Source organism: Callospermophilus lateralis, chromosome 6 (assembly GCF_048772815.1).
Source record: "Callospermophilus lateralis isolate mCalLat2 chromosome 6, mCalLat2.hap1, whole genome shotgun sequence".
Classification (NCBI taxonomy): Eukaryota; Metazoa; Chordata; class Mammalia; order Rodentia; family Sciuridae; genus Callospermophilus; species Callospermophilus lateralis.
Window position 1 is genome coordinate 12,788,926 of NC_135310.1, and position 23,627 is coordinate 12,812,552.

Below are 23,627 nucleotides of genomic sequence, written 5' to 3' on the forward strand. Positions count from 1 at the left end.
CAGTACTTAGCGGAGTTAAACTGCCAGCCACAGACATGGTAAGTCCCCAGGCGCACTTGTGATCAGTAAGTTGGGCTGTGTCAGAGATTCTGGGGCCTCTGTGGGTGTCTCTGCCCAAACTCAACCGCTGAGAAGCCCTGGGTGGCCCTGACAATGGTGCCATCCGGGAAAAAGGACGAAGCAGCACTAAAGTGAGAGTGGTCAGGTGCGCCGTCTCCACTGGTTTCCTTGGAGAAGGATGTGAAGGAATGAAGAGACCTGGACTTAGGGGGATCAGAGTCCAGTTGAGGAGATAATGGCCCCCAGGGCATGCCGAGTAGCCCTGCTGAGAGGCAGGTGGCCATACGCTCAGACAGCGATGAGGAAGGAGGCTCAGGTGTCGGAGTGGACAGGGAAGGTAAGATGAGGTGAGGCTCCAGATGTGGAGAGGAGCAAGAGGGGTGTGGGGAGGAGCAAAGGCTTGGGGAAGAGGTCACAGGATCACAGGGCCCTGAGGGTCCCCTGGGAGCTGGGCTTGTCCCTCCTGGGCAGTCCAGGACACCTCAGGTGTCTGAACAAGGGAGGAAAGGAAAGGAACGCAGGTGCTCGATGGGAAGGAGAGGCAGATGCCTGGTGATGGGCAGCATGGTTGGGCCACTGTCACAGTCCTGACCCTGGTTTTGGGGGTGACATGTCCTCCCTGGTCTTCTCCAGATCATCCGCAGGGACACAGGAAGAGATATCAGTATTTTAATTTACAGCTACTTTTTAAAATTTCACCTTTTACACAATGGAGTACTACGCAGCACTAAGAAATGACAAAATCATGGAATTTGCAGGGAAATGGATGGCACTAGAGCAGATTATGCTAAGTGAAGCTAGCCAATCCCTAAAAAACAAATGCCAAATGTCTTCTTTGATATAATGAGAGCAACCAAGAACAGAGCAGGGAGGAAGAGCAGGAGGAAAAGATTAACATTAAGTAGAGTCATGAAGTGGGAGGGAAAGGGAGAGAAAAGGGAAATTGCTTGGAAATGGAAGGAGACCCTCATTGTTATACAAAATTACATATAAGAGTTTGTGAGGGGAATGGGAAAAAAATAAGGAGAGAAATGAATTACAGTAGATGGGGTAGAGAGAGAAGATGGGAGGGGAGGGGAGGGGGGATAGTAGAGGATAGGAAAGGTAGCAGAATACGACAGTTACTATTATGGTATTATGTAAAAATGTGGATGTGTAACCGATGTGATTCTGCAATCTTTGTAATGTTTTGAATAACCAATAAAAAAAATAAAATTAAAAAAATAAAAATAAAAAAAAATAAAATTTCACCTTTTTGGCCAGGTGGGTGACACACCCCTGTGGTCCCGGCTACTAAGGAGGCTGACACCGAAGATCACAACCTGGGCAACCTCAGGAGACTGTGTCTCAAAATAAAAAGGGCTGGGGCTGTAGCCAAGTGGTAGAGCACTTTCCCACGTGGGAGGCTCCGTGCTCAATACCCAGTAGTGCAAAGAAATGGACAAGCGAAAAGCCTCCTCCTTTTGAGTGTCCATTTTATATATTTAAATGTCACACTCATTTAATAGACAGTGTGTATGGTACACAAACAACTGAAAACTGGAAGAGTGGACTGCATCTCCACTAAACACACATTTAATGCTAGGGACCTGCTTAATGGTGGTGGTAGAGAGGGTTAAGGAAAAAGAGGAACTCTGTGAGCCTCTGGGTGTAGAAAATGAAAGAAAAAAGAACAAGAGGCCTCCGTTTTTCCATCATGGAAATGGAGAGAGATGGTTCTACCCCCATCAGAGACAAGGATGGTGGAGCTGACCCCCTGAGAAGACAGTTGAGGACCAATGGTCCCTGTAGAATGTCTACCGACAAGAAAGAATGTGCGAGAGAAGGGAGAGGGAAGTGGGGGATTTAGGAGACACTGGGGTCAAGGGAAGAGAGACTTTCTAGAAGACAGGGCAGACTAGAGCATCGGGGAGGTCAAGTGCAATGACCCCAAGAAGCACCCCCTGGAATCCCACAAGGTCACTGAAAACTTAGTGACTTCAGTGTGAGGAGCCGGGGGAACCTGGGGTCAAGGAGGGAGCGAAGGGGCAGGATCTGAAGGCAGCCGGTGATGTTTAGATTTTAACTATGAAAACGTCAGGATCGGAGTTAGAACTGAAGCGGCAGGAAGGTGTGACGCGCACACGTTTCCCTTCATCTGGGACCCCTGGGAGTTCCCTGTGACTACTTAAACAGTGGTAAACGGTGACTGGGGCTGGGGCAATGTGACATGGGGTGAGAAGATGATAACAGGTCTGTCCTGACCCAGAACCTTCCAGACAGTTCACATCTTGTGCAATGTAATTTTATAAAGGCAAAAGGGTTACGTAATTCTTTTTAAAAAGTATTTATTTTTTAGTTGTAGTTGGACACAATACCTTTATTTCACTTATTTATTTTTATATTGTGCTGAGGATTGAACCCAGGGCCTCACACGTGCTAGGTGAGCATTCTACCACTGAGCCAGAGCCCCAGCCCATAATTCTTAAATCTATATACTGACTAGGTTGGAAACTTCCCTCAATTTTTACGTCTTGTTTGAGATTTTAGTATTAGAAGATCTGAATAGAAATAAATGGCAGGAAGAAGTCTGAATTCATGGGAGCATCAGTATCAGAGTCTGAGGTCTCATCCATACACAAGGGACATCTGGTACCTGTCAGACACCATCCTGAGGGTGACTGAGGTTTTCCCTTCTTTGGATAGATCTCCCCAGGAGTCACCACCTCAGTACTTGAGCTTTGCCCAGGAGTGAAACTGTTTACTATCCATCTGACAAGTGAGAAAATAAATTCCTGGTCACATGTGAGAACTAATTAACGCTTACAGAATTCTTTGAGAGTCACAGATGAAAGGGGCTATTTAAAGGCACAGAATTATCATCTGCTGAAGTTGGAACAAGGGGAACAAACCAGATTCTCCCAGAGAATAAGCTATGCCCTGGGAATCAATTCAATAATTTGGGAAGATGCATTACCTGTTTCAGGTTAAAAGCAGTGATTACTGATCATTCTTCAGTAGCTGGTCTTTCAGTTTCCAGAATTATCTCAATAGCTCACCTCCTTAGACACCTGTGGCTCTCATACAGAACACCAACAACTATTTCATAGAATCACAGGTGCTCAGAGCCGGAAGGGTCAACTTGTCCTCTGCCCATTGAACTCCCTCTTTGGTGAAGAGGCCACCGAGCCCATGTATGATACCTCCAGTGGGGAACTCCTTGCCTCCCATTCTCATTTTCTTCCAACTAGAGCTTTAAAAGTCCTTTTACCATCTTTTCTATCTTCACAAGCCAGGACACATGCTGTGCCTCAGCTGCCCTAAGTCTCCTCATCTTCATCCTGGGTCATTCACTCCACTCTTCCTATATTATCTTTTTAAAATCAGTTCCCACTAGCAAGGCCCCAGATTTTCTGCAATAGTGACTTAATTGTTGTGCAGATTTATATATATTCATCCAAAGGATTTTGTGCAGAGTAATTTGCCTAAAATTGAAAAATAAAAATTGACATGTCTACCAGGTTACATAGATTCACACATCTTCTAGGGGACGTGCCAGGGAGTGATAGGCTGAAGAGACCCTCTGTCCTGGTGCTGGGGATCTAGCCCAGGCACCCACACATACTAAGCGTGCACACTCCCCCTGCACCACACCCCCAGCTGAGGACCTTCATTTACTTTTAATTTACTTATTATGGTGCAGATTGAACACCAGGCCTGTGCGTGCTAGGCAAGAGCTCTGCCCCTGAGCCACACCCTTAGCTTCCCTGATCCTCTTTTGATCAACAAAATCAGATATTACAATATCAATACCTGATTTGGGTTAATAATAATGATGATGATGAAAGACTGCCATTGAGAACACCTGCTTAGAATAAGAATAATGTACAGAGTTCATGGTGGTTTCTGCCCAGATGGCACCAGGGATCTGCCAATGCCATTGATCATGAGAGACAGAGTGTGGATTTCTGAATCAATGGACCACAGTAGCATCTGTGTGAAGGAACTCTGCCAGGGAGAAAGACAGCGACAGAAAGACTGGAGCCAAGAAACAGCACCTCGTGGAAATACATCTGGCAAAGGGAGAAGAAGGAGAGTAAATTGTGAAGACAAAGGAGAGAGCCATTCGGAGTCTACTCACTGTGTGCCTGTGGACACCTCTTCCCCTCCTTGAACTCTCAGTGTGGATGTCTGGCCCACTTTGAGGGCAGCCTTTTGTGTACCTTTGAACATGTGAGCACGTGTTTGGCTGGGGTGGGTCGGGAGGGCTGCAGGTAAGGGTGCCTGGGTGTGTGCGTTTGTAAGGCAGGTGGGCCTGGCGCTTGCTCATGCTGACACCTTCTCTGGCTCAAACATTCAGGTGTGGGGAACAGCCCAGGTGGGGCTGCAGGACTATGTGGCCCAACTAAGGCTCTACCCCTAAGTGCACATGCCCAATATCTCAGCCAGAATTCACACAGGCATCAAAAGGCGTGTGAGCGTGTGTGTACTTACTGTGTGAGTTGGGCACACATGCAAATATATGCCCAAATGTTTAGGTGCAAATCCAGAAGGTGGTTTTAATAACATGGGGCAATAAAACAGCAAATGTTTGAGCTATGGTCTTGCAGCAGGCATGGGGAAATAGTTTATCTTGGATTCTTGGGAAGTCACTAATACAAGGAGGAAGTAATAGAAGAAGGAATCATCCAGGAACAAAAGTCTCAAGTCTGGAGAATTTTTCTGATCCAAGCACAACCATGTCTCATGAATGCCAGGCCACGGGTACAGACTATGAAATTCCACAGGCGTGGAATTCTCTGGATGTGAGGGTTCTGGCTGCAAATTTATCTGTGGAGAGCCACACAGGAAGCTGAACGGTCCTCTTAAAAACAGTACCTCACAGAAAGAGTGCAATACCTGCCCGAAACCAGTCCATTGGACAAGGAGAAAATTCTCCAAGAAGACCATTTCATATTAGTCAAATACTTGACTTTAATGATTATACGAAGATTCAGTAGAACACTCACCAATAAAAAGAAGATTCAAAAGATCTCTTTCAAAAACAGAAAATTAGACAAATCGTTACCCACCCCCATTCTTCTCTACTGACCTCAAAAATCAAGGAAAGTAGATGTAATTTTTCACTCAAAAACTGTTTTGAGCAGGGCATGGTGGCCCACACCTGTAATCCAGGAACTTGGGAGGCTGAGGCAGGAGGCTCACAAGTTCAAGGCCTGTCCCAGCAAGTTAGCAAGAGCCTGCTCCATGTAAAATAAAAAGGACCAGGGGTATATATAAGCTCTATGGTAGAGCACCCCTGGGTTCAATCCCCAAAAACACTAAAAGAAAATCACTTTGAATAATTAATATGATCTCACAGGTGTTCACTCTCGATAACAAAGTGGCTCAAGAAACACATTAAGGCTCCAGGTTGGGAGAGTTACTCTCCAAGCCACAGCATAGGAAATGTCACAAGTAACGGCCCCTCCTCCGTTCCCACATTGCTTCCTCTGCCTTCAACAAGGCCCTGGTGTTATCAGTAGAGTCCGCGAGCTGGGGACACTGCCTCCAGCCCTGCACCCGACTGCACAGGTCTTGCAGGAGGGACTGACAACCTTGGTCCTTTGATTCCCCTAGAAACCTGGGCAGTGACTTGACAGCCGGCAATCTGTGAAGGCCTGGCAGGGCGTGGGGACAAGGTTAATAGGGAGGGTTGGGTCAGGTCCCATGGGGCTTTGGAACAGGGCAGAAAAACCTGGACTTTGCCCGTCATAGGCCAGAAGAGGCCTTGAAAGGCTTTTGAGCCAAGTGATATTGGGTGGCGGGGAGGGGTGCTTAAGTACAGCAATGGGGGAAGAGAAGGAATCCAGAGGGGAACCACAGCCAGAGGCCCTGAGGCAAATCTGAATGCCCTAAAAGAAAATTAGAACTTGGTGACAGTTTCCAGGAGATGAAGGAAACTGGGTCAAAGTTAGCTCTGGTGTACAAGGATCAGTTGACTCCGGACTCCAGGAGGAGTTAGTTTGTGGGGGCAGAAAATATGTCCACTGTTAGTCACAGTGAATTCTCATCCATTCCTTGAACTGAGATGTCCAGTCAGCAGTTATAACTCAGAGCGGGAGTCGGGGCTCGAGATTCAAATCTCTAAGTCACCCTCAAAACCATTGCTCTGAAAAGACAGAGTGCTCCATCAGGAGAACAGAAGGGTGCTCCAGGGGGGTGCTCCGGGGTGGGGTCCAGACCTGCTTGCTGGGGCCGCGGCATCTGGCGAAGGGCCCTTGGAAGGAGCAGCTCGGAGCTGGGGAAGAGCAAAGGCTCTGTCCAGGGCCCGGGACAGCCTCCTGGGCGAGGCAGCAGGAGGCCTGCAGTGACAGGCTTCAGGGGAAGGAGAAGGAGAGTGAGGGCAGGAAGAGAAGCTGCGAGTCTTGCGAGGAGCCGGTTGGTTTCCTGATCTGTAGGAGAGACTTAGCACGCTGGGGCAGAGCAGGCTGCAGGAGAACAGGGAGGCGGGACGCACAGCTGCAGGTTCTGTGGAGGGGCAGGAGTGGGGGCAATGGAGATCTTCCTCGGGAGCACTCATCAGACTCCACACACTGAAGCGCGGCCCGCTCTCTTCTCCAGAACACAGGTCCACCCAGTACACGTTCTGGTGGCCTGGATTTGGGGTCGACGAGTCCCCCATGTCTGAAGCCTTTGAAGCCCTAGAAAAAGAGGCCAACAGCAGCAACCCTGGCTGGGTGGGGCATGTGCAAAGAGGCAGGGGCTCTGGGCCTGAGCCCTGGACGTTTCTGGAACTCAGAGGCCTGGTGCTGGAATTGCTGTCCCTTTGCAGGATGCCCCCACCCCTCCTTGGGTTGGCTATTCCCGCTGCCTGTGAAGATCAAGTCCAGACAGCAGGCCCCCAGGCAAGTATGCACAGAGGCCACATCAAAGAAACAGGGTGGCAGTACCAAGAGTGGACACAGCGCTGAGCTGTCACGCTAAGTCTCTGTGGGGACACTGATGAGTCAGCCAAGGAGCAGACTGCGGTGTCCTGAGCCGAGGAGGTCCAAGTGCAGAGGCTCACCCTCAGCACAACTTTCAACTCAGGGGAAAAGGGGGATCCTCTGCCACCAATCTGAGTCTTCTGTTGCCTTCACATAGGGTAAGGGAACAGATATGGGGACTTCAGAGGGACTTATACTATAGCCACATTTTGGAAACCTCCAAAAGACTTATGAGCTTAGAAGTATCTGGAAACAAAGGCGATTCTACTGCACAGTAAAGAATGACTGTAGAGACCCCTGCGGCACACAAAACACTACGTTCACATTCAACTTCCCTCAGCAGATAAATTCCCAGATGTCCACAAACTACAAATCACTGTAGCAATTTCCATGGCTCTGGTCTTCAAGGAAAGAAAATGCAGTGTCTTTCAATGTGATCTCTCCCACATGAGCACCCGTGATCAATAATGGCTACACAGCACAACCCCAGTGCTTCACACACTCACTTAACACGGACATGGTTGTCTCTTCTTTATGCCCAGGAGGGAAAGTAGGCTAAGAAGAGATGGAGCTGGAGATCAACCCATAAACCGCAGAACCAAGATTTCAATCTGTACTAAGCCTGCAGGGTCTGACCACTGTGCTTTCCTGCCTCAAGAACAAGGAAGTCCCTGCCCGAGCAGCGTGCCCAGTGCAACAGGAGGGAGACTGAGATAAAAGTGTGACATAGACATACTGTGGTGAGCACAGGGGTGAGCTGTGTTGAGGGCCTTGGGGCCCCCCTGTGGACGGCACAAGAGATCTCAGAAAGGCTCATGCAGCTGAGCCTGACCAGGCAGATGGAGGAGAGGGGCATTTAATTATGCCAGATGGACAGAAGGCAATAGCAAGACAGAGGGACCCACCAGATGATGGGCCCACGGGTATGGAGGGGCACAAAGCAATGAGCTGAGGGGCCTGTGGTGCTCGGATCAGAGAGGACTGGAGGCTGAACTTCATCTCTCAGGATGAGGGGGATTGCCCAGGGAGTGCCTGATGGCACGTGTTTTATTTTAGGGGTGGAACTAGAGCTGGGGGCAAGACTCATGAGAAGGTTGAGGCCAAGACGAACCGTGGGGAGCAACTGGGCCACAAGACGGGGTCTCACAGCCAGCTCTTCTCCTTCTCTTCATGCAGCACCTAAGAGACGGCCCCCGCTTTGCCAGAAGCTGAAGATACAGCCCTTTAGAAGACAGAGGGAAGGGAGTCCCCTGGGAAAGTTTTGGGCGGGTTCTTAGCCTTGAAGGTCTAATCGCTTGTCTCTTTTCCATCAGCGTCTCCAGGGGGCACTGCCAAGGAGCAGAGGAGAAGCCACCACGTAGGAAGCTGGTGGCGTCAAGCCGCAGCGAGAGCCTCACCATGCATGCCCTCCCCTTCTCCCACGCGGCTGGGGAACTGCACTCTACAAGTTAGAAGGGCCCCAGGCAGGCGCGACTCTGGAGTGACCCTGCCAACTTCAGACCGCCTGCTCCTTAAGAACTTCTGAAGACGGCGGCCAAAGGGAGTCACTACTGACCTTCTGAAGCTTCAACCAGACAGCGGGAGATGAGAGCCTTCACATTCCCCCAGCAGCTCAGAAGCTGATCTTCCCCGTCATTCTGCCCTGGAAGGAAACACAAACAGGCCCGTTAGATCACTCAGACACCAACCATCAAGCCACGCAGCGCCAGATGAAACGCTCACGTGTCGTGGGCAAGATGAAGAGTGATTCAGCACAAACTCCTGTGATGATCCCTGCAGAGGCTTGGTTTTTGAGGCTTAATTTACTTAAATAACTGCTAAGCCGACTCTTCCCTGTTCCAAGGTCAGTGAAAGCATCATTTGACCTTTGTACATGGCAGTACCAAGGGATGGTTATGGAGCACAAAGGAAGAAGGTGCCACAGGGGATTTGAACTCTGCAGCCGAGGGACGTCTGTTGGATCATTATGTCCCCGTTGGCTCGTGTGTTCCAGTGAGTATAAGCTGAAGGACCCCAAAGTTCATACTCTGGAGCACAGGATTTGGGAGCTAAATGGGATTCTTCTTTTCAAAGGTGAGGAAATGAGATCCGGACATTCTCTCTCACACACAACCCAGCAGCTAGTGACTAGCCCGGTCAGAAGTTCATCAACCAGCGCCCTTCCTGCTAATTCACATTCATGGCTTTGAAATAAATGTTGGCGAGGATGTGGACACACTCATACTCTGCTGGCTGGGACTGTAAATTGGTGCAACCACTATGGAAAGCAGTATGGAGATTCCTCAGAAAACTTGGCATGGAACCACCATTTGACCCAGTTATCCCACTCCTTGATATATACACAAAGGACTTAAAATCAGCATACTACAGTGACGCAGCCACATCAATGTTTGTAGCAGCTGCATTCACAATAGCTAAATTATGGAGTCAACCACTCTGTTGGTGCAGGTTCTGTGCACTCTGCTTCAAATGCAGGGTCTCGGGCAGTCTTCATTAGCAGATGAATGGATAAAGAAAATGTATTATATATACACAATGGAATATTACTCAGCCTTAAAGAAGAATTAAATTATGGCATTTGCTGGTAAATGGATGGAACTGGAGAATATCATGCTAAGCAAAGTAAGCCAATCCCAAAGAATCAAAGGCTATATGCCTTCTCTGATATATGGGTGCTAATTCACAATTCGGGGAGTGGGTGGGAAATAGGGAAGAATAGAGGCACTTTGGATTAGACAGAAAGTGAAGGGAGGAGAAGGGGTATGGCAGTAGAAAGGACAGTAGAATGAATTGGATATTATTACTCTGTGTGCATGTATGACTCACAACGGTTGGGAATCTACATCATGTACAACTAGAAGAATAAGAAGTTATGCTCCACTTATGTACGATGTGTTGAAATGCATTCTACTGTCTTGTATAACTAATTAGAACAAAGAAAAAAAGAGAAAAATATAACAGCTCTTATGAAATCTTTCAATTTCCAAAAAAGAAACTCTGAATTTCATGTTTATTCTAAACTTATTTTATAATCTTTCTAAATACAGAAGTTTTAATTTCTGCAATGAAATTCTAATAATAAGCTTAAGTCTCAATTTTTACAAAGAAATGAATCCCAAAAGGTGTGACAAAAAGGACTAGTCCCCATGACACTCACATATTTTCAGCCAGAGTCTGACCCATGCTAAACCTCAGGAATAAATTGTGTCCCTGAGGGACAATTTGCCTACTGGCTCCATAATCCATTGGAAAATGTCCCAATGTTGGGATGTTGGGTTAACGGAGTTCCAACCTCTCATTACAGGTAGAGACTGCAGTGCAGAGTTAAACGTCAATTACTGAGAGTCAGACAGAGAAAATCAGATAAAATACATATTAAATGAGCATCTGTTGGCCGGACACGGTGCCGTGTGCCTGTCATCCCAGCGGCTCAGGAGGCAGAGGAAGGAGGATCATTAGTTCAAAGCCAGCCTCAGAACAAGCGAGGCACTAAGCAACTCAGAGAGACCCTGTCTCTAAATAAAATACAAAATGGGGCTGGGGATGTGGCTCAGTATTTGAATGCCCCTGAGTTCAATCCCTGGAACCAAAAAAAAAAAGAGCATCTGTTGGTGCAGGTTCTGTGCACTCTGCTTCAAATGCAGGGTCTCGGGCAGTCTTCACGATGGCCCCGTGAGTTACCACGGGCACTTCTCCATTGCACAAACAGGGAACAAAGGCCCAGAAAGGCTCTGTCCTTGGGTTCAATCATTATTTATCTGGGCATCTGCTGCATGCCAGGCACCAAGAAACGTGCTGCACACCCCAGACAGCAATGGACACGCTCTCTGGCTTCAGTGAATTCCCAAACCAGCATAGAGGGGGAGCCGAAGTCGGGCACCTTAATTAGAACCACGTGGTTCAAACTGTGGCTTCTGACACACTAAAGGTCATGGGATTCATTTAAGTGGATCTTGATCAGCATTGAAAGTAGATGAATGTACAAATAAATAAAGGAGATGGGCAGTGTGCAAGACGGCACGTGAGCATGAAGGTAAGGAAACCCACTGGGGCACGTTTACCTACGTCACTCACATATCTGCCTGTGTGTACTGGTTTGCAATGGAGAGTGCAAAGAGGAGCGAGTGTCTGTCCAGGGGTCATGTAGCGCAGGAGTGAGCTGGGCCCAAGGTGGGTTCCTCCCCAGAATGAGCTGCTCAAGTCAATGCTCAGAGCTGGGAAGAACTAGAAGAACTGGTATGACGTTTCAGGAACAACACAGGAAAATAGAATGGGTTCCCTTTTCTTGCGGCCTGGGACAGTGGGGTCACCATCAAGCTGAGGAGGCACAAGGACACCAGTTCTGCATGGCGTGATGGAGCTGGGCTCGAGAAGAGGAGGTCAAACCTCAAGAAGATGGGACCCCAAATCTAGCCCTAGGTGCTGTGAACCAAGGGAGCTGCGGGAAGGTCTACCAACACCTGCTGGATCTGGAAGAGGTTCCTGCCATCCCACTGTGGGAAAGCACACAGGGCCTGGAATCTAGATGGCCAGTAGGAGGGAGGCAGGCGTGGGGCTCACAAATGACCGCAGTCCCAAAGCAGAGCCTCCCAAGGGCGGTGAGTTATTGTCACCTCCCTTCCCAGGATAAAATATTTATAAAGTTTTCTCTTCTTTTACTAAAAGTGCATTCAGATATACCCTGGATGCCGTGTTTGCCTGGTGGGGGAATCCGTGGCGATTCACGAGAACACCACAAGGAGACACCTTCGCAAGCGTATGGACTGACGGCAGGAGGGAAAAGACCCACCCACACAGCAGGCCGTGCTGCCCACACCAGAAGCCTCTGGTGGGATGGGCTATAGGAGTAGGTAAGGGGCAAAGGCCATTCGTTATTTTGGTGACTTGGCCATTGCATATCCATCTGTTAAGCAATGACAGGGATGATGTCGGGATTAACCATCTTCTCCATTATTTAATCTGTATTTTTCCCTAGACAGACTTATGATGATAGTGACAAGAATTAGACACTAGACAAAATTTAAAGTTCCAGAAACACATAGAAAAATAACAACTAGACGTTCGAATTTGTATTTCTTCACCCATCATGTGTGACAGAACTGTACAAATAACAAGGTCTTTAACAAATCTTTCTTCCCAACAGGTTACGACTTAGAAGAGTAGCTAGCTGATGTTGAAGGCAGGAGAAATAATTAGGGGATTTTTTAAAAAATTCTATTCAGAAATGGATCTGGGAATATAGTTCAGAAGTGCTTGCCTCGCATGCATAAGGCCCTGGGTTCAATCCCCAGCAAAAGAAAGAAAGAAAGAGAGAGAGAAAGAGAGAAAGAAAGAAAGGAAGGAAGAAAGGATTCTACTGTTATGTACAACTAATTAAAACAAATTTTAAAAAAGAAACAGATGAAAGAGTTCAAGTGAAAGTGCTTCATGAACCGAAAGGCATTCTGCAAGTATTTACCATTTAGTTATTATCAAGCTAACAAATAATCAAGTAAAATTTTCAAAGTTTTAGTGCCTACAAATAAATGACATCGTATTTAATAGTTCTCGAGTCTGGTTTTTCACATATCTATTTTCAAATCAAGGACTCAGCTTTAAGTACCACATTCAGGGATCAATATATATTGTCCTTTCTGTTGTTGGGCTGGGAATCCACCCCGGGCCTTGTGCACACTAGACAAGACTCTCCCACTGAGCCACATCCACAGCCCTTACACACACGTCCCTTATAACACAAGTGCAGGTGGGCTTGGTTCATAAACGGGTCCCATTATTTCACCAGATGGATGAAGGGACACAGGAGGGCCTGCCCAGTGTCACACAGGAGCCCAACTAGAATGACAACGGAGCCCTTGTTATTGACTCTGAGCTTGTTCATGACCCTGGCTGTCATTTTTGCCATTTCTTATCAAGCCATATGAACTTCTTTCTAGTCTTTGTCCAGAAGAAAGGTGGTGATATGGAACATGATGATTCTATTTATTAAAACCACACACATCACAAAACCAATGGTATCATTGTTTGTTTGTTTTTGTTTTGGTACCAGGGATCGAACTCAGGAGCACTTAACTGCTGAGCCACACCCCCAGCCCTTTTTTGTATTTTATTTCTTTATTTTTTTTTTTTAATATTTATTTTTAGTTTTCGGCAGACACAACATTTTTGTTTGTATGTGGTGCTGAGGATCGAACCCAGGCCGCACGCATGCTAGGCGAGCACGTTACCGCTTGAGCCACATCCCCAGCCCCCTTTTTTGTATTTTATTTAGAGACAGGGTCTCACTGAGTTGCTTAGGGCCTCGCTAAGTTGCTGATGCTGACTTTGAACTCGCAATCCTCCTGCCCAGCCTCCCAAGCCACTGGGATTACAGGTGATCCCAATGTGCCTGGCACCAATGGAATCATTAAGGAGAAAGCTCCATCTGAACATTAGCAAAACAACATCCTTTCACGGTGAGTCTAGATCCAAAAGAAGTTCTTTTACTTCTTATCTGTGAGATCAATGAGATCTATTTTCATTCTGTTTCATTTAAAATTAGTGTCAACCATTTTATTTTCCAGGGGGGAAAAATATCTCAAAATTATGGGTTACACAGGACTAGATAACTAAAGTGACTCTGTTGGTGAATAGAATTCAACTTAAATACTTTCAGTTTTGTTGGAGTGGTGAGGTGAAACCCAGGGCCTTGCACATGCTAGGCAAACACTCTGCACTGAGCCTACCTGCAGCCCAGATTTTACTTAAAAGTTGTTCAACAGATAACATAGAAGGGGCTGGAGGAGCATTTACAGTTTAAAAGAGGAATAAATAGGGCTGGGGCTGTAGGTCAGTGGGAGAGCGCTTGCCTAGCATGTGTGAGGCACTGGTTTGATCCTCAGCACCACATAAAAATAAATAAATAAAATAAAGGTCAAGTGTCCATCCACAACTAAAAAAGATTTTTTTTTTTTTTAAAAAGAGGAACAAACAGATATTAAGTACTTTTACTTATTTATTTTGGTGCTCAGGATGGAACCCAGGGCCTCACACACACTAAGCACGTGCTTACCGCTGAGTTAAATCCTCAGCCCCATTAGGTACTTTTACATGGGTGAGAATAAACTTTCAGTTCGAGGGATTAAACATTTGAGTGACTAAACTATTCAAAGGGAAACTCAAGAGGACAGGGACCACAGAAAGCCAGAGCGTGGCTGCTCTGGGAGGAGAGGGCCTGGGCTGGGGCAGCCCGGCAGGGCCTCTGCGACAGTCGTTGGCTGCTTCCTGGCTTGGCTGGGCGCTGTTTGCTCTGCGACTCATTCAGCTTTCCACATTTGCGGGGGGTTTCTCTTTTAAGCTAGAGGAGTTTACATAAAGAAATTGTCTGAAATGGGGGACTAACAATAGAGTGGTCAATACAGTGATCAATACAGTGACCACTCGGTGTTTCCAGGTCTAGTGGACAGAAAGAGTGACAGAAGGGGCTGGGGCTGGGCTCAGTGGCGGAGCGCTTGCCTCACACGTAGGAGGCCCTGGTTTCGATCCACAGCACCACATAAAAATAAATGAAAAATAAAATAAAGTATTGTGTCCATCTACAACTACAAAAATACTTAAAACAAGAAATAAAAGCCCACATTTCCTTCATCACTCAAGGGTCAGGCTGCCCTTGGAGGGTCCTGGTGGCACAGACCACCAGGGCCTACGTGCTCGGTGGCTGCTGAGCAGCCCTTGGTACCTCCTGGCTCCTCCTCTCTGGGAACATGCTCACAGCTGCCTGGACGGCAGGTACCGCTGAGCAGCAGATGGAGGTTCTGGTAGCTGTGCAACACACTGTAAAACGCTTGCTGTCAAAAATGCACATGTTTTTCGGCTTTCTTGCTCAGTTTTAACTGGTTTTAATCAAGTGTGGGGCACCTCAAAAATTCTTCCCCAAAGGGAATAAGTTGAGATGGATCCTCAGTAAATTCCGCGGAACAGCAAGCCCAGGCAGCCATCGCCCACCAACACCTGATCCTGGGCCTCTGGGCACCCAGCAAGGGCCTCCACTCTATGCCTGGCCTCAGGTCTCCAGGGCCAGAAAAGCCAGCGCACCGGGGAGGACAGAGCCGGGTCTGGGACTTTGGCTCCCTTTTCTGGAGCTGACTACAAACCGCCTTCTCTGTTTATTTGCTCAGAGGGCTGTTTAACATTGGAGCACAAGGAGTGGGGGAGCCTCAACCTCGCGGGCAGAACGACTTCCAATCACAACAAACACTCCCAAGGAGGAGGAAGATGGCCAGCGACACAGTTCCTTTCCAACATTCTTTAAACTAAATGCACAGCCCTGGGGGCAGTCTGACTTGCTTCCACTGTTCGGCAAGTGTGGAGAAAAGAGACCTTTGTACTCCCTGCTCTGTGCTCACATCCCACTCCAGACCACACCTGAGACTGTCCACCATGCAAAGTGGGCTGGGCGGCCCTGAAATCAACAAGGACTCCTTCCCTTCATTAGCCCTTGCCAGTGTGACATCCAGGAAGATGCTGGGCTCTGACACATTCTGCAGAGCTTCCCGCATCCTCCAGGCTGAGTCTCAGGCCACTGAGAAATGATGTGATAGCTTAGAGACCTCAGCCACAGCAGGCTGCAGCCAAGAGCAAGCCAAACCTAAATTCTGGGCCATCACATTCTGGAGCAGTTCCCCTTGAAGCATGTGAGCAAGAGCCACAAAAATTTAAAGCAACATATGATTGTTGTGAAAGGATATAAGGATCCTGCTTTCTTCATCCACTTCTATGAATCCATCCCATTAATGGCTGACTCCACGTGCCATTCTGCATGAGGGCCTCTGAACCCCGTCACGGCACAGAGCATGCTACACACTAGGAAGCCCTACCACGCACCCACCGACCAGAGCTGGGCTCTCCCGTTGCTGTCAGAAGCTGATAGAAGGGAAAAGCTTCTCAAGTGCTTTAGGAAGGAGAAAAACAGGGCTGAGGGGGGTGATGTGCACCTGAAATCCCAGCTACTCAGGAGGCTGAGGCAGGAGGATCTCTTGGGACCAGAAGTTCAAGTCCCCCTGGGCAACATAGCGAGACCTTGCCTCCAAACAAAATGGAGGTGGTGGTGGTGGAAAAACAATTCTTCTATTTTCAACATAAAAGACAACCACCCACCTCTGCCCAACACATATCTAACATTAATGAGTCAGCCATACAAGGGATTCACATCTCATCAGATGATTAATCCTTGCAAGTGTCTCAATTTCTCACCCTGAACAGCTTATTTATTTGTTGTTAAAAAGAACAGCCCATGAATATGCTGATTTAAAGGATAAGAAGAGCACAGAGCAGCTTGATAGGGTGACCTTTCACCTTCAATCGTGCTGTCCTCTAGAGTTGTGCAGTGTGCAACCTGAGAGGCCACAGGGAACAACCCTGATTACACACGTGTGATATTAGAATCATTCCTCATTCACGTGTTTGTACATTATGTATATTACAAAAGCAGTGTGTTAAATATTAAATAAATATTAAATATTAAATATCCAATATAAACCAGTTATTTTGTATGTCTAGAAAATCTTATTGGTCAGTGAGCTCTTATTCTCTGTTCGAGCTCATTATGGTGGGTGCCCAAGTATTTAGGCTCTCTTTTCCCTTTCGTCTTTGAATATAAATCTATTTGAAAGTCAGAATTGGTTTCACTTGAGAGCACAGTGATCTTTGATTTCCCCCTTCCTATGCCAGTGCTCTCCAAAACTTAGGACTGGACCCTAATTCTGCCCAGTAAATACCTCTCAAGTCTCTTCTCTTGGTCTTCCCAAAGCTCCTCCAACCCCGGACTTCAGTACTGTTCTTCCAGCTACAGTCTCTCCCCCAAAAAGTGTCGCATTACAGCCAGAATCGCCCTCCTCACAGATAGGCTTCCATCACCCTCCACTTTAGAACCTTTAATGACTCTATACCACCCACCAGGTGAAGTCCAGACAAATCACCATGGCATGTGACCTGTTCACACTCTGATTGGCTCAGCGTTCTGGGCCAGTCGACACCACTGAGGTATCCACTCTGTGGAAATCTCCTGGGCCCCACGAAACAGTGGGATTTGGGGGGAAAAAATTGAAAAAAATAAGACCCATTCCCAGATCTCAGGGCACAAACGCTTCTGCAGGAGATGTGGACACGTACATAAATAATCATACTTGGCCACAGTCATTGCAATTTGGCCCCAATCCAGGGAAAGGGCTTCACATCCAGTCAATTCCCACCCCCCCCCTTTGTCCTGCTTTCCAACCATGTTCAATTTTTTATTGTCCAACTACTGCGGCCGGTCCTTCGCTACTTGCGTACCATCAACTCATCTCCATGGCTTGAAAGGCCCTCCCAGGTTGCTCTGCACCGAACTCCTGTTCATCCTTCAGCTGCCCAACAGTTCCCTCTGCAAGGCCCCTCCCGCCATCATCCTTCTTGGGCCACTGCACTTCCTGGGGTTCAGCAAATCCATACCCTCTGCTGTAATCATTCACTTAAGTGCCCGTGCTCCCCTGCATGCCAGCTGGAACGGGAGCACACGGTGGGGCAGCAGAGCAAGGGCACACCAGGCTCTCAGCAAGCGTCTGAACCCAGCGTATTTAGAGCATCCTCTCTCACTGGCCCCCACTCATGCCTGGGAGCCTGTCCCTTCCCCAATGCGGGGAAAGATGGTCTTTGTGTGGCAGAGCGTAGCCTAGGCCCCCCAGGGCTGTGGTCTCACTGGGGGGGTCGAGGGGAGGCAGCGCAGGGACAGGATCACGGTGCTCTAGCCGCAGGGTGAATTCTTTGGGATGAACCAGCAAGAGACACCGGCAGCTGCATGCAGCATCTCTGACTTCCTCAGGGTTTGGTAACTAAGTATCTGGTCTCTAGGGAAGTGGCTTCTAGTGGTGTAACTAAGCCTGGGGCCAAATGAGCTAAGAACATTAGGACGCGTCAAAAAAGAAAGAGGAATTTCCATCTGAAATCAAGTACAGAAAAGCGTTTTCCTATCCTTATATCTTCCTTCCTAAACCTTTTCTTTTCTTCTTTCCCTCTCTCCCTCTATTCCTTCCTTCCTTCATTTTTGAGGGAGAAGGGAAAGGGGCACTGGGAACTGAACCCAGGAGCACTTTGCCATTGAGCCACATCCTCAGTCCCCCTTTGTTTTTTCATTTTGAAATTGTGTCACTCTATTGCCGTGGGCCTTGCTAAATCGCCAAGGCTGATCTCAAACTCGTGATCCTCCTGCCTCAGCCTCCTGAGTCTCTTGGGATTATAGGTGTGTGCTACTGTGTCCAGCTTCTTTCTTTAACTTTAAATATAGAAAAACTTTTTAAAAAAAAATATTTATTTTTTAGGTGTAGATGGACACGACACCATGCCTTTATTTTTATGTGGTGCTGAGGATCGAACCTGGGTCCCGCCCGTGCTAGGCGAGCGCTCTACCGCTGAGCCACAGTCCCAGCACCAACTTTTTTTTTATATGACTGGTAGATGTCATTGTTGTATATTTGAACACATAATTACACAGTGCATTTTTTAAAAGTGCATTTCAACTAAGTGAAATTAATCTTGAGTCGGTGGATATAGGAAAAGCACATTGAATGTGAACACTGCCTCAAGAAATTCATGATTCAGTGGACAAGTTATAGTTGATTGGTAATTCTGCCATTTCCCCCAAGTGAGATAGTATCATGTATTGTGGGTCCTATGACGGATAGTATTATGGAGAAACTCAAATAAAATAAATTAATGAAGTCCACCACTCCCTAGAGGCTAAAACTGGTATTTCCCAAAAAAGTGACCGAGCCAAAGCCCAACACAGAAACGGACTCGAGCGTGCGTGTCTGACTTAGGGTCTGCATGCAAATGTCCACCCAGAGGATGAACAGGGGGGCAGATGTTTGCCCCTCTGTGGCTGCCATCCAGATGAGCTGAGGCCACAAGGCAGGTGGGAACTACCTCTGCCACCCTGGCCCAGGGCTGTGGAGAGGGTGAGGAGCGTGGGGAGGGGGTTTCCCCCAACAGCTGGGTTTGCCAACTCCTCCACCCAGTGGTGGTTCCCAGGAGGCTCTGCCTCCTCCTCCAGGGACTTTGGGGAGGAGACCTTGACTTGCCTGGCAGCCCACTGCTGCTGCTTCCTCCTCCTCCCCCTCCCCCTCCCCCTCCTCCCCTCCCCCTCCTCCCCCTCCCCCTCCTTCCCCCCTCCTCCCCCTCCTCCTCCTCCTCCTCCTCCTCCAGGTTCAACTCCCTGGTGAGACACGTCACCCACACACGCACACCCATCAGGCTGGCCTGTCTCCTGCAAATGGCCTCTTGTGATGGCAGGACAGGCTCAGACTCAGGCCTTCCTCTAACTGCACCTTCTTGCCCCTCAGAGGTGTGTGTCAGGCCCGGCCCTTGGCCCGGGTTTGTGTGGAGCAGCCTTCAGACTTGCTCAGGCCGACTTCATCCTGAGGTAGCTTCATTTCACCCAGGGAAGGCTGAAATCCAGAGTGGCTGCCCACAAGATATCCACCCAGTAAAAGCCCTTCCAGTAAGTTCTGAAGGAAACCAAAGTGGTGCTATTAGGTGGAGGGAAGCACATTCCACAAGGGCGGGTCACCCCGTAAGGGCCTCAGGAATGGGACTCACAACTTCGGATTCTGAAACTGAATCTTCTTCCTGCTCCTTTTCTTGCACAAAGTAAACAGCATCCCTTTGGGAACCATTATGTCAAACGTATATCAGAGAAACAAGCACAGCCTAATACAATCTGGTTGCGGGAGGAAGGTTTCAAAACTACCAACCTGCTACATCTAATCCCCACAGCCTTTGAAACTGAACGCATATTTTTTTTTTTTTTTTTTTTTTTTTTGCCAAGAGAGCAGACACAACTCCACACTTGGAAGGAAGACAGGGGAGGAGGGACAAGCATCATCCTAAGTTTGAACCCTGAGTCGCCATTCCTGAGGACACCCCCTTCCAGATCCACTCTGCACTCCCACGCTGAAAAAGAGTTACATCCCCACCCGGCATCCCCCACTACACATTCCTCTCCCTGTCCTCTATGGCCACTTGCATACATCCCAACCAACCTGGGACCACTTATAAAAGGGCTTGTGTTTAACTGGATTCTGTTGGATTCCAGTGCTTTCTTCCAGCCATCCAATCTGTATGTAATTAAAATCATATTGCAGCAAATGTTGAATGGTATGAAAAGTTTTACCAGATGTATACGACTGACTAGCCGGAGAATTTGGCAAGACTGCAGTGATCCCATTAAAGAGGGGCGAGCTGGCTTATTTTGGAGCAAACGTTACATGCCTTGGATTGGGGCTGCTTTTCACTTACACCGATGCCGCCTACCAGGCTTAACCCTTTGTCAGCAGCGCTGAGACGTGGTCCTGCATTTCAACAAGGAGGGCCACGGCACCCCACCAAAACCCTAGGGCGAAACCTATCTGGCTGGTGGAGGAAGGCTCTTTTGAAAGTGCTCCACTTCCTGAGCCATGATTAGCCTTCTTGGTGGTGATGAAGGCTGAGCAGATGTCATCACAGCCTCCAGCTCATGTGCACTGGACGGGGAAAGAAGCAGATCCAAGCTCCTGGAGACGAGGGCACTCCTCGCAGCTCCAATGAGGTAATCGTAGGATGAAAAGAGGAAGCCCTGTGTGCTACTGTAGAGAACAGAAACTTGAAACTCAGGTGCTAAGAGGGAGCAGATAAAATACAAACAGCCTGAAGACGGAGCGAGCAAAGCTCATGCTGACAGATTCACCTCTGGGGACATTCCTGACACCCACAGCAGCAGGGACAACAAGTCTCCCACCTCATCACAGTCCCTACCCACCCGTGTGTCCCCACCAGAACCCGGAGGCCTTCGCCACAGAAAGGCCTCTAGGCGGACAGGCCTTTCCCGACTCTCTGGGTCGCTCTGCTCCTACTTGGTGTCATCCGTAGATGATGGAGCTGCAAAGTTGCAATTTTGCTTTAAAGACATTCTGCCATAGAGACTTCAGAATGAGTCGAAGTCTCTCTCAGCATGTGACAGGAAGAAACATATGTTCCTAATCTGTGGGCTTAAAATTGTTTCAGAATTACATCAATGAGACTTATCCTCCAAAGAAAAACCGGGCCACCAACGCCAGCACAAGAGCATGCGGGCCCTGAAGGGTAGTTCTGCTTTCAGGCCTACCGTCTCACAGCACATCGGTCAAAATGCTCCTAAAGTGGACTTTCCCGCGGAGCCTAAGAAGCAAAATAAATTAATAAATAAAATTTTAAAATTTTAAAATGAATTTCAAAAACAAATAGGGGCCTTGGAAACCAAGGGGGGTTGGTTTCTTGACCAGAGGTGTGTCCTGCTCAGAGCAAGTTCCCAAGCAGAATGCAAACATTGGGTTCTCCATGCTGAGCGTCAAGCTAGGGAAGGTCAGGATCAGAAAACTGCCAACAGACCTCAAGAAGGGGTCCCTTCCCGTGGGTGGGGGTGGGGTGTAGTTCAGCCCTGGGGCGTCTGCCTGGCATTCACCCCCCACAGCAAAAAAAGAAAAACAGAGGGAAGGAAAGAAAAGGGAGGAAGGAAGGATAACAGGGAAGGTATCCTGAATAGTTTGGGCAACTGCAGTAGGAGGTGAATTATGAAAATCATGATAGTTCGCCAGATGAGTGAAGGGGGGGCGGAATGTAGGAGGGTGCTGTAGCAGGAATAATGGGCCAGGGGCTGGGGCTGGGGCTCAGGGGTAGAGCGCTTGCCTAGCATGCGTGAGGCACTGGGTTCGATTCTCAGCACCACACACAAATAAATGAAATAAAGGTTCAACAACAACTTAAAAAAAAAAAAAAAAAGAATACTGGACCAAAGGAAAAGATAAATAGATTATGAGAAGGGTTGAGAAGTGGAAAGGAGAGTCCCAGACTGTGACCAAGGCTGGTAGACCAGGATTGTCCCTATACCTGGGCTGTGACCCACAAAGCCTTCACCTGCATTCTGCTACCGTTTCATATGAGGCGGGCAGCAAAGTACTCATCTCCTCCGTCTACAGATGAGGACACTGAGGCCCACGTGAGACTCCAGTGCCCAGCTCGAAACCAGCAGCTGGTGGTCTCCTTGGCTCTGAACCTGATGCTTTTTCTCATTGTACGTCAGGGTTCCTGGCTCTCCTTAAATCATTAGAAGGAAAAAGTGGATCATACTTTCCCCTCTTATGAATCTATTATGTAAAAATAAACAGGTTCCAAATGTCTTTCTCCTATTGGAAGATGTGATCAAGCCATCAGAAGAGAAAGAACTAATGGAGATTATGTATCAGGATATTCTGAAGTGATACCATAATTCCCCTCTCCCCTCGGTCAGGGGCAAGTGGAAGGGCCTTCCAAGAGGCTGGAGTGAAACACTCGACGCTTTCATGCTCCATTAAAGACAAAATGGGGGACAAAAATGCCTTACTCCATTTGGGGACCTGCCACAGGGACCACTGAGGATTTGAAGTCTCTCTGTGACATCAAGGTAGAGTTGCTGACCTAGCTGAAGACACCAGACGGAAGGAACAGGTTGCCAAATGTACCATATAGAAGGAAAGAAATTGTGGAGACCACAATCTTGATTCAAAACCTAAGAGTAGACTTAGGAACGCAAGTGTCTCTGGGCGGGGTGTGCTAGCTGATTCTGTGCAAGACTAGGCTGAGCACTTATCCCCTTCCCATGGATTAGTCCCTAATGTTTTTCAGACTTTTTTTTTTTTTTTTTTTGAGTAGATTTGGGTAATAGCAGATCTATTTTCTAGCTCCGCTTAAGGTAGGAAACTAGGAATAAGGCTTAAACGAAACTAAGAGAACACTGTCCAGTCTTCACAATCACCTGAATCTTAATGATACAGAGGCAAAAGATGCTTTCATCCAACTAATTTCTCTGCCTTGTCCTGAGACAGTGCCTGCAAGGTCCAAAGCCATTGTTTTCTCAGGCACGGAAAAAAAGTTAAATCCTATCAGGGCAGGAAATTGAAAAATTCCCTTCTTAGGAGCCAGTCAGGCTGAGAATTAGGTGAGAGAAAAGGCCTGTAGCTGGGGGATGAGGCTGGTCCTCCTGCTTTCATAATCCTATTAGCTCCCGGCAGACCTTTATCTGGTGGGGAAGGGAGCAGCTGGGTAGGTAATGGGGCTCTGATCCTAAGTGTCACTTAACTACACAGGTCAACTATCTGGGAGTTAGCGAGCTCATCAGCATAATCAAACACGGGGCAGGAGGGCCCTCCAAGGAGCCCACTTCCCACCAGCCTGGTGTTTCCTGAGCACTCCTTTAAGAGGTGCTCCTAGGAGACAGATGGGGGCCTCACTTTACCTGTGCTCTAGAAACCCTTCCTGTCCAGGGTGAGTCTCGAGTCTGGTGTGCACTTGCCTGGGCTGAATTCAGGTTCACTCTCACAGGCAATTACTATCCATCTCAAGAAGTCCTTGGGCTAACAAAGGATGCTGAGACAACTGCTCTTCATTAGCCAAGAAAATTAAATAGAAACTCTTGTGAGCAGGGCACTCATTGGCTGGCGCCAGCGCAGTCCCCTGTGGACGGCCCAGCTAGATGAATGAGTATGCTTTTTTGTCTGATTTTTCTATCATGTACTGACAGAGATGTGAAAAATCTCTTTAACAGTTTAGATAGAGAGATTC

The 23,627-nt window shown here is 47.9% G+C and overlaps 1 protein-coding gene across 3 annotated transcripts in view; it reads right to left on the minus strand.

Annotated features, from left to right (window-relative positions):
- The window catches only part of Scaf8 (SR-related CTD associated factor 8), a 212,126-nt gene that overhangs the window by 18,300 nt on the left and 170,199 nt on the right, over positions 1 to 23,627 (minus strand). For 2 of the 3 annotated variants that reach the window (XR_013091587.2, XR_013091586.2), the window contains exon 21: positions 8,563 to 8,649. The gene's annotated coding sequence lies outside the window, so the exon portion shown is untranslated. Of the gene's footprint in view, positions 1 to 8,339; positions 8,650 to 23,627 lie in introns of those variants that run through there. The other variant, XM_076858100.2, reaches the window with a different exon arrangement.